The following is a 10706-nucleotide window of genomic DNA, read 5'->3' on the forward strand; positions in this document are numbered from 1 at the left end:
GAAAAATAAAATCAAACTCTGAAAGACTACAGGTGTCAGTCTATACTACTATACTCAGCAAAACTATAAATCACAAAATAAGTAGAAAGAAAATCATTCCACATTAAAAATCAAATTTATATCTGCAATTTGAGCTTTACCAAAAGTGTTAGAAGGAAAACTTTAGTGCAAAAAGGTTAACCACACCCATAAAAATACAAGAAATATTTGATTCCAGACTGGTTAATCCAAAGAGGAGGGAAAACTCAGACCATAAGAACACGATAACAGGAATCAATAAATAGTGCTCACTGACAACTTTAAATATTAACAGTCTCACATTACTGATAAAAAGACGCAGAACAGACTGGATGAGAAAACAGAGTACATCCTTCTGCTGCTTCCAAGAAACACACCTTAACATAAAATGGGTAATCATCACCTCAGGGTAAAAGCTTGGCAAAAATATTCCAAGCAAACAGATGCAAGAAACAAGCTAGTGGAGCCATTTTAATATCAGATGAAGTAGATTTCAAAATTAATCAGAAGAGATAGAGAAGGTCACTACATAATCACCACAGGATTGCAATTTTAAATATTTATGTACCAAACACAATGGCATGCAAGTTTGTAAAAGGTACACTACTGTAGCTTAAAATCACATATTGATCTTCAAAAAGTGATTGTGGGAGACTTCAATACTCTACTCTCTCCAATAAATAGGACACCAGTCAAAAACTAAACAGAGAAATGCTGGAGTTAAGTAACATCATAATTCAAATGGACAGATATTTACAGAACTCAGTGGCATTTTTTGCAAACTTTTTGTCTCACATGGCTTTGCTGGGACACATTTTTGTCTTACTGGCCTTCTGCTTATATATTATAGTTTCCAGTTTTGTGCTTTTAATGAATTTTATTTGTATGTGGTGTGTGTGTGTGTGTGTGTGTGTGTGTGTGTGTGTGTGTGCACTTTCCTGAGCTTTATCTTGGTGCTTTTGTTATTTTTATTTTGGTTTGTTTATCTGTCTGTTTTCTAAATAGAGAAAGAAAGAAAAGGCCAGGAGATGGATAGTGGTGTTGGGGAATCTGGGAAGACTTAGAGGAGGGGGAATGTATTCAGAATACAATGTTTGAAAAAATTTTATGTTTGTTTATTCATTTTCATATATATACACATAGATATGATGGACAGGTATATGAGAGACAGTCCCTTCTCAAATAGAAGTAACAAAAAAGGGAGAAGTGACAGATCCCAAATACCAATTATAAAAAAAAAAAAAAAAAAAAAAAAAAAAAAAAAAACAAGCCAGGTGGTGGTGATACACGCCTTTAATCCTAGCACTCAGGAGGCAAGCCAGGCAGATCTCTGTGAGTTTGAGGCCAGCTTGGTATACAGAGTGAGTCCCAGGACAGGCACCAAAACTACACAGAGAAACCCTGTTTTGAAAAACAAAACAAACAAACAAACAAAAAACCTACATTGGATATGGAAGTCCAAAGTAAAACTAAATTTCACAACTTATGACAGTATTATTTCTTACTAATTCATCATAAATTGAAAACATCCAAGGTACAAATACATTTAATGCCCCTAACCTACTAAATATCAAAACATTAAAACAATGAATAATAGAATATCAACTATTTATATTTGTGATCATGTAGCTGCCTGGAAGTTGCAGTTCTCTGCTACTGTCCTGCCTTTCAGATATTAGAAATATATATGCCCAATGTGTGTATATAGACTGGAAACAGACAACAGCCTAATACTTAAAGTATGGATTCTACTTTATGCATGTTACTTTTACAACATCAATAAATAAAAAAACAGATATCAATCAATCAAACCATTATATCACTAGTGCCATCTACAAACATCTTTGTTGAGATGCTTTCACCTCTAGGCCATCAGTCTAGAGGTTTCACAAAAGACACAAACTGCAAGAAATTTATACCCTTCCATAACTATTGAGAGTAGTAGTCACATCCTGCAGACATATTGTATTAGATTTCTCACCTTCTGAAACCTGTAGTTCTGTCTTTACAGATTTTGTGATAGGGACCTACATCATGTACTTCCATTTATATTAAGTGTTTATAACTGAAAAATCACAGATAAATGGGGCTGGAGGTAAAGGCTGGCTAAAATATGGGCTATAAAAGAATATGTTCGAAATATTTTTATAAAATTACACAAATCTACAGTTCCATTTTGGTTGTGGTTAGGTAACTCTACAAATAACATTTTACAAACACAAGTTCTGTCATTTAAATGATTTATTATCTTAGTCTGTACATTTCATTCTAAATAAAAAATATAAAATCATTAAAATGGTATTATGATATTCTGTTTCTTATTGTTTGAGAGAATCAGGCTGAAACATAAACTGCTGACATCTCTCATTTAGCTGAGTGGTTACAGAGCTATCAGTGCCAGACACTCACCAATCTTGTTCAAGGGACTATTTCTGGCTTTTATTGTGTAACAATCTAAATTATACTCACAGTCTGAAATTATCAGAATAATATAATTCACATTAAAAGATTGGCAGATGTACATATAAGAAAAGGGATTCAATAAGAAGACATGTTAAGTTGCAAGTACATTTTTCTGGGTCCCCAGTCAAGTTGATAAAGATACCAGATAAAGATACCATGGACTTAGAAAGAAAACATCATGAGAAGGGTATTGCTGATAAAACAAAATAGTCGTGTGTGTGTGTGTGTGTGTGTGTGTGTGTGTGTGTGTGTGTGTGTGCGTGCGCGTGCTAGTCACAGGAAGATCTTGTCACATTCTCAACTTCTTTGTGTCTTATGAGCAAAAAGACCCCTCACTTAAAATTAAGAATCCCATAGCAAATAGAATGTATGAAGATCTGGTGTGCCATTAGAATTATGCTGACTATACACAACAGTTATGCACCGTATTTCAAAATGCTAGAAAAATTTATTGCTGTCATAATTTTTTTATTTTTCTCATCCAAATTACTTCTCTTTTTTGCAATTAAAAAATCCAAAGATATGCTTATAAAATGTATTCTTCCTCCTGTTACTATCTACTATTTTTTAAAGCACAGTATAAATTGCACAAAGGTATTTGTACTTTGAAAAACTTAAATTTAAGTAAAATCTTTCCCCTCTGGTTCTAAAGACTGTGTTATACAGCATATTGAGTGCATGCCGAATGATCTTTCTGGTGCTGTAATAGATAAAATATTTGAATGCTAATATCCTATTTGTCTTTTTTTGTCTATAATTGTTTCTTATTTTGTCTAAAATATTCAACAGAGAGCTGTAGATGTTTCCACATCTTGAAGTGAGTCAGAGAGACATAGAGAGGCTATTATACACACATAAGACATATAAGACCTTACTTGAGTTTTAATTATCATATATTAATTATCCTTAATAATGAGTTGCATTGTGACATTTCCTACATGTACATAACATATGTTGATAATACTCACCCTTTTTAACCCTCTTTTTTCCTCCCTTACTATTATCCTCCCTCTTCTAATTTAGCTGTTCCTACTTTCATGTGTTTTGTGTTGCTTTTGCAACCAAATGAGTTCCATAGTGCTGTTTGCAGTAGTGTATGTGAGGGGTCTATGTTTTAAAATAACATTATTTTAATCAAATACATGAAAAATTAGAGAAAACTCAGCTTTAACCCCATCACATGGTTTGAACAGCCAAAATAAATAATGTTGACGTGTGTGTGTGTGTGTGTGTGTGTGTGTGTGTGTGTGTAAATGTGTGTGTGTATTTTCAACTCCTTGTCTTGAGGGCTTTGGAAATATTACCTTGGAAAAGGACGTTAAAAGAATATAAGTTCCAGATAATGGGGGAGAGCTCTGTGAAATACTGTATTCTGTACATGACAGGGCTTTTTTACTCATGACTTCACAACAACTTTTGTTACCTGCACAAGATTATTAAAGTTTAAGCAAGGAAATTTCCAACATGTATGGGGAAGGCTACAGAAGTCATAGCCCTTGATGAAGAGCTACTGGTAATTAGTGGCTACACGTAGATGATGAGCCATTTTCTTCCTTATAGGAGTATAGCTCATACAGATATCCTTGTGTGTTGCTTATGTTCCAGTCTATGACCCCACAATCATTTGCTATGTGCATATGTGCAGAACACTCAGTGGATTCAGGGAGATATAAAAATCAATACAAAAAATTAAGAAAATGTGATGTTGGGAAGAAAACATGTTTGGGAGAGTATGGGGAAAATCAAAGGAGTTGTGGTGGTTTGTGTGACCAAAATATATTCTCAAAAATATGCAAAATATTATTGGAAAATCATACATAGGTTCTCAAAAAACAAAACCCCAAAATATTATTGGATAATCATATCCATTCTTTGTTACTTTTGTATAATAAAGTATCTGAAAATTTTTTTACAACAAAGGTTAACTATATGTCACATTTTTGAGGTTCACATATGCAGCAGAAACTTGATTGGTTGGTTGTAATTCAGAATCTTTGTGCTATAGTCAAACTGTAATCTGGAATTGAAATTACGTTAAGGTTTGATCTGAAATCAATTCTAAGAACTGATAGACCATGAAGAAGAGGGACATTGACTTAATGGTTTCTGTGAAGTAAATAAACAGACTTCTAAATATAAACAAAATAAAACAAAACAAAACAACAAGAAACCCAGAAATCATTTATGTTTGTTATTATTCATTAAATTTTTATTAGATGTACATATTTATGGACATTTACTGCTAGTTGTAGCTCTTGATTAGACTTGGAATGAAGTGGATGCATCTGGGTGAAAAAGAATGTTTAATAATTCTGCCCCAGAATTACTGTGGAAGAATGCAGATGCACTTATAAACCTTTGAAGCTTTATAACCTATACTAAAAGCTGAAGATGAAGGAGTTGACCTGTAATTGCTACCAGAAATTTCATCTCAACATTCTTATGCCTTCAGATCTCATTTTTGTACTCTTCATATTGTGCTTTTGTAATTTTGAAAATAACTCCAGGAGACCACAAGAAGTATTGTGGCTCTCTGGTTAAAGCAAGAGTTTGTGGTGGCCAGATGATCACTGGACTTTTGGCTGAAGTCCAACACATAGTAGGTCCAGTGGGTCCCAGATCACAACCTGTTACAGTTCCAGAATGTAATCTATCTATCTATCTATCTATCTATCTATCTATCTATCTATCTATCTATCTATCGTGTGTGTGTGTGTGTGTGTGTGTGTGTGTGTGTGTGTGTGTGTGTGTGTGTGTGTGTGTGTGTGTGTGTGTGTGTGTGTGTGTGTGTGTTATACAAGTTAGTAGAATTCTCACATTGGTTGCCTGACATGTGTGGTGAAGGCAATTATGGTTGGAAAGGTCAAATAGAAACCTTGCAGTTGATTCTACCAGGCAAAATACTGAAGCAAATACAATGTGGCATCTCAGAAGGAATTGTAGAAATTAATGTCACCATCAAGGACTTGAAAGATGCAAGCATTGGTTCCCACCACATTTTCCTATCACTCTTCTATCTGGCCTGTACAGAAGACAGATGGATCATTGAGAATGTCAGTTAACTATTAAAAGCTTAATCAAATATTGAGTTTGATTGGAGCTATTGTACCAAATGTGATGTCCTTTCTTGAGCTTATTAACACATCTATTGTCGATGGTATGCACTTATTGATCTATCAAATGCTTTTATCTAGGTATTTAGAAAAAGACCACCTATGGCAGGAATCTCAAAGAGTCTTGTTAATAAAAGCAAATCTGAGGCCAGTTATTGGGGTGAATGCTGGAAGATCAGAGAAGCAGAACAAGCAACAGCTTCCTCACCTCTACAGTTCCTCAGCTGATCCTGTTTCTGGTCTTCACGCCTTATATATCTTTCTCTTTCTGCCATCACTCCCTGGGATTGAAGGCGTGAGTCACCATGCCTGGCTGTTTCTAATGAGGCCTTGAATTCAGAGATCCAGGGGGATTTCTGCCTCTGGAATGCTAGGATTAAAGGTGTGAGTGCCACCATTTTCTGGCCTAATGTCTGTCTAGTGGCTGTTCTGTTTTCTGACCCCAGATAAATTTATTAGGGTGAACAATATTTGGGGCACAATATCACCACATTTCCCCTTTTTTGTCTAAAATTAGAAAAGCTTATAACTAATACAAGAAAATTATATCCAATAAGTATATACAATATATACAGTCAAGAATTACATTAACAATGTCTAGTCCATTAACATTTGACAAATTCAGATAAAAATTTTTCATCATTTATCCTATCATTTTTCCTTTCATAATAGATTCAGTAGTTTACTTTTTGTCATTTTTATATCTTCCCTCTTTTCTTTTTACAGTATATTCAGTGATCTGTCCATTAATCCTATTATTCTTTATCTTTTTTCTCAGAGTAGATTCATATCTACCTCATATCTATATTCTCTTTTTTCTTTTTTTAAACAAAAAACTCTGAATCTAATCTCCTTGTTCAGCTTTTTTCCTGACTATTAACAATTAACAGCTTGTAAACAACCATTGTAAACAATGACAATATCCAAAACTCATTAAAGGACAAAAAACCTCCCATCCCACCACCTGGGAATGTGGGTGTCATTTTCTTAAAATTACTTCCATCTTTAGGGACCCTGAAAAGAAATTTTTTGGGTTAATTGTCAAGTCTTGTATCATTTGTCCAGCCACTGCATAATGAGAAAGTGCAGGGCTTGTTTCAAGTCCTTGTTCAAGTAGCCTGTCAGGCTGGATCATCTCAGCTACCCATCTCAAAATTGTCTTAAGCAGTTTGTAGTCCAAAGTCGATTTTTTGGTGGTATTAATCAGCTTAATGACTTTACCATAGTCATTGTGGAATCATCTTTGCTGGGTCCTATCATCCTTTTGAAGACTTCAAAGTCACTGTTAGGTATGGTCACGGTTCTCTGAAGACTTTTTTTCCCTCCTCTGTCTGTGGTTTGGAGCAAACACAGTCTGATAAATGTGTCTCTTGGAACAATGAACGTTCTTTCCTAGAAGAGAAAATCTTCACAGCAATTTCATCCCACCATTGTCTTGCCAAACTTTTCCAAACTGACCTTTGCTGATACTTTCTTGTAACATGCTGGTCCTGGCAATTCTCTAAACAAGCAGCAGTAAACCCTTTGTCCCGGGTAGCAGCATCGCCTCAGTCACCAACATGATGAGAAGCAGCCTGCAACTCAGAGCAGCAGTCACTGCCTCCATGGTCCCACGGACACCGTTTGTAGATAGCCCCCAGCTGGTCTTAGCTTCTCCTTAGCAAGCCTTCCAGGCTGGCCTCAAACTCAGGATCCTCCTGCCTCTGCCTCCTTCAATAAATCCAACAAGTGTACCACCAAAACTGGCTGAGTGTGTAGCTTGGGTCTTAGCTGGGGCCCACAAGGCCACAGGCAAGCAGCTTTTTCATGAATTGGTACCAAGAACGTTGGGCCCCAGATATAGCAGGAATCCTAAACAGTCTTGTTAATAAAAGCAAACCTGAGGCCAGCCATTGGTGTGAATGCTGGAAGATCAGAGACACAGAACAAGCCACAGCTTCCTCACCTCTACAGCTGATCCTGTTTCCTTAGACTGGAAGCCTCTGTGTCCTTATCCAAATGGGTCTCAGCTGAACTGCTGCTCCTCAAAGCCTAAAAGCTTAACCAGCCAAATGCTTAACCAGCCAAATGCTTCTAGTTTCTGATCTTCACAACTTATATATCTTCCTCTTTCTGCAATTTGCTTTCAGTAGAAAGTCCAGCAGTATATCTTTACAGTTACCTCAAGGACATATTAATTCTCCAATCTTATACCATAATTTAGTTTGAAGAGATTCTGTTTGTATCTTCTACAAAATACAAAATTGGTCGACTATATTGATGACTTTATACTAATTGGATCAAGTGAGCAGGAGGTAACAATCACTTTGGACTTGGTAAGACTTATCCATGTCAGAGGATAGAAAATGAATCCAAACAAAATTCTAAGACCCTCTAACACAATGAAATTTTGGGAGTCCAGTGGTGTGTGACATGCAGAGATACCCCTTCTAAAGTGAAGGATAATCTATAACACCTGGCCTCTCCATAACCCAGAAATAAACACAATGGTCAGTGGTCCATTTTAGATTCTAGAGACAATGTATTCTTCGCTTGGGTGTGTTACTATAGACTATATACCAAGTGACTTGAAAGGTGCTAGCTTTGAGTGGGGCCTGGAACACAAAGACCTTCAACAGATCAAGGCTGCTGTGTATGCTGCTCTACCACTTAGACCATATGATCCAGCAGACCTGATGGTATTTGAAGTATCAGTGGCAAATAAGGATGCTGTTTGGAGCCTTTGGCAGTCCCTTAGCAGTAGACCAGAGGAGGAGATCTTTGACATTTTTGAGCAAGGCTCTACTGTCTGTAATCTGCAAACAACTATTCTCTCTTTAAGAGACAACTCTTGGCCTACTATTGGACCTTAGTGGAAATTGAATGTTTGATAATGGGCCATCAAGTTACCATATGAGCTGGGTATTGTCTGACCCACAGAGTATTATCTAATGGAATATATATATATATATATATATATTCAGTCAGATGCTGAAGGCACAAGCAAGTTATATGAAGAATTTGCCCAACTTCCTATGACTTCCACTGCTGTTACAATGCTGACTGTTTTCAACATGCACCTATAGTCTCATGGTATGTCCTCTATTATTAGTTGACTAAGGAAGAGAAGAATAGGGCCTGGTTTACTGATAGTTCTGCACATTATGAAAACAACCCCCAGAAGCACACAGTTGTTGCCTTACAATCCCTTTGTTGGGCAACTCAACTCAGAATGACACAGGCAAAGGGAAATTTACACAAGGGGCAGAAATTTAGGTAGTACATGTGGTCAGACATTTTGTTTGGAAGGAGAAAGGACCAGAAGAGGGATTGTTCACTGCTTCCTGGGCTCTAGCCAATAGATTGGCTGGATGATGTGGGAAGTGGAAAGAACATAATTGGAAATTTGGTAATAAAGATATCTGGGAAAGAATTATGTGGATGCATTTCTCCAAATGGGGGGGGAGGGTGTGAAGATACTTGCATCCCATCAAAATCCTCATCAAAAGGTGACTTTAATAGAGAAGGTGCTCAGCCATCATGTAGACAGGATGACCTATTCTGTGGATAGTCAACCTCTTTCCCTTGCCATCCCTGTCATCACTAAATGGGCCATTGAACAAAGTGGCAATGGTGGCAGTATAGGGGTTGTATATAGGCTCTACAACATGGATGTCCACTTACCAAGGCTGACCAGGCTATAGTTGCTGCTGAGGGACAGATCTGCCAATAAGAGAGCAACCTGACTTTCTGATATGTCATCATTCCCTGAGGTAATCAGCTAGTGACCTGGTGGCAGGTTGAATACAATGGAATACATCCTTTGTGAAAATGACTTTGTACTTACTTTACTAGATATTTATGCTAGTAATGTATTTACATTTCCTGTATATAATGCTTCTCCCAAGACTACCATCCATATTCAAATGTCAAGATATTAAATACCATATTGTTCCTCATGAAGGAACTCATTACACAGCCAGAGAACTGCATCAGTGGGAACACAGTCATAAAATCCACTTGTCTTACTATATTTCCCACCATATTGAAGCAATTTGCCTTATAGAATTTGGAATGGCCTTTTGTAGATACAGTTAAAGCATTATTTATATGGCAGTGTGCTGGATGGTTGCATCACAGTTCTCCAGAAGATAGTATAAACTTTGAATCATACCATATGATATGATCCTTCCCATAACCAGGATCTATGAGTCCAGGAATCAAGAAATGGAAAATCGAATGGTTCCATTCACTATCTCATCTCTAGTGACCACTAGGACAAAAGAACTTCTTTCTGTTCCAACAACATTAAGTTTTACTAGCCTAGAACTTTGGTTCCAGAGATCAGACTTCTGCTAGGAGACACAACAAACTACTACACAAAAAACTACTTCCTGGTCACTTTGGTCTTCTGATGCCCTTAAGCTGATAGGCTAACAAAGGAATGACAGTATTAGGTGAGATAATTATTCCAGATTACTAAAGGGAAATTGGATTGCTTCTTCACAGTAGAGGGGAGCAAGATTATGTCTGGAGTACATGGCTTATTTTAGCATTTCTCCTGGTGTTACTGTGTCTTTTAATTAAAGTCAACGAGAAACTACAAAAAGCCAATCTGGGCAGGATGATAGAGGGCACAGACCCTTTAGGAATAAAGGTATAATTAAGTCCTCCAGGAAAAGAATAAGGATCTTCTGAGGTGCTTTGTGAGGGTGGAGGAAACAGAATAAATAGTAGAGGAAGATAGTTATAAAGACCAGCTAAGTCATATGACATATGATTGCTTCTGTCATATTTTGTTAATAATGTGTTTGTACCAATATTTGTAATTTCTTTCCCCAAATTCTGTATCATGTCATATGAGATCAACTGAGATAATCTTAGTTATTTCCATATTTAAGCTTTGAGATACTAAAAAATATCCCTTAAGGGACATTGTCATGTATTCTAAAAGATACAATTGCAGCAATTATACATGGGATAGTTATATCATGTTAGAAGTAATTATGATCTGATTATTATTTTTACTTAGAAATTAAGCATGATATAAAGACATACAATTTTGTATCAAGTTGACAGGGGATGGACTTGTAATGGCCATTCTTGGTTGACTACATGTGGAATTAATTAAAA

At 36.4% G+C, this 10706-nt stretch overlaps 1 pseudogene; it reads left to right on the top strand.

The window, feature by feature from the left end:
• Positions 1 to 594: 594 nt before the first annotated feature.
• LOC118574758 lies at positions 595 to 9306 on the top strand (annotated as a pseudogene).
• Positions 9307 to 10706: the final 1400 nt, after the last annotated feature.

The sequence above is a fragment of the Onychomys torridus genome, chromosome X, assembly GCF_903995425.1.
Source record: "Onychomys torridus chromosome X, mOncTor1.1, whole genome shotgun sequence".
Classification (NCBI taxonomy): domain Eukaryota; kingdom Metazoa; phylum Chordata; class Mammalia; order Rodentia; family Cricetidae; genus Onychomys; species Onychomys torridus.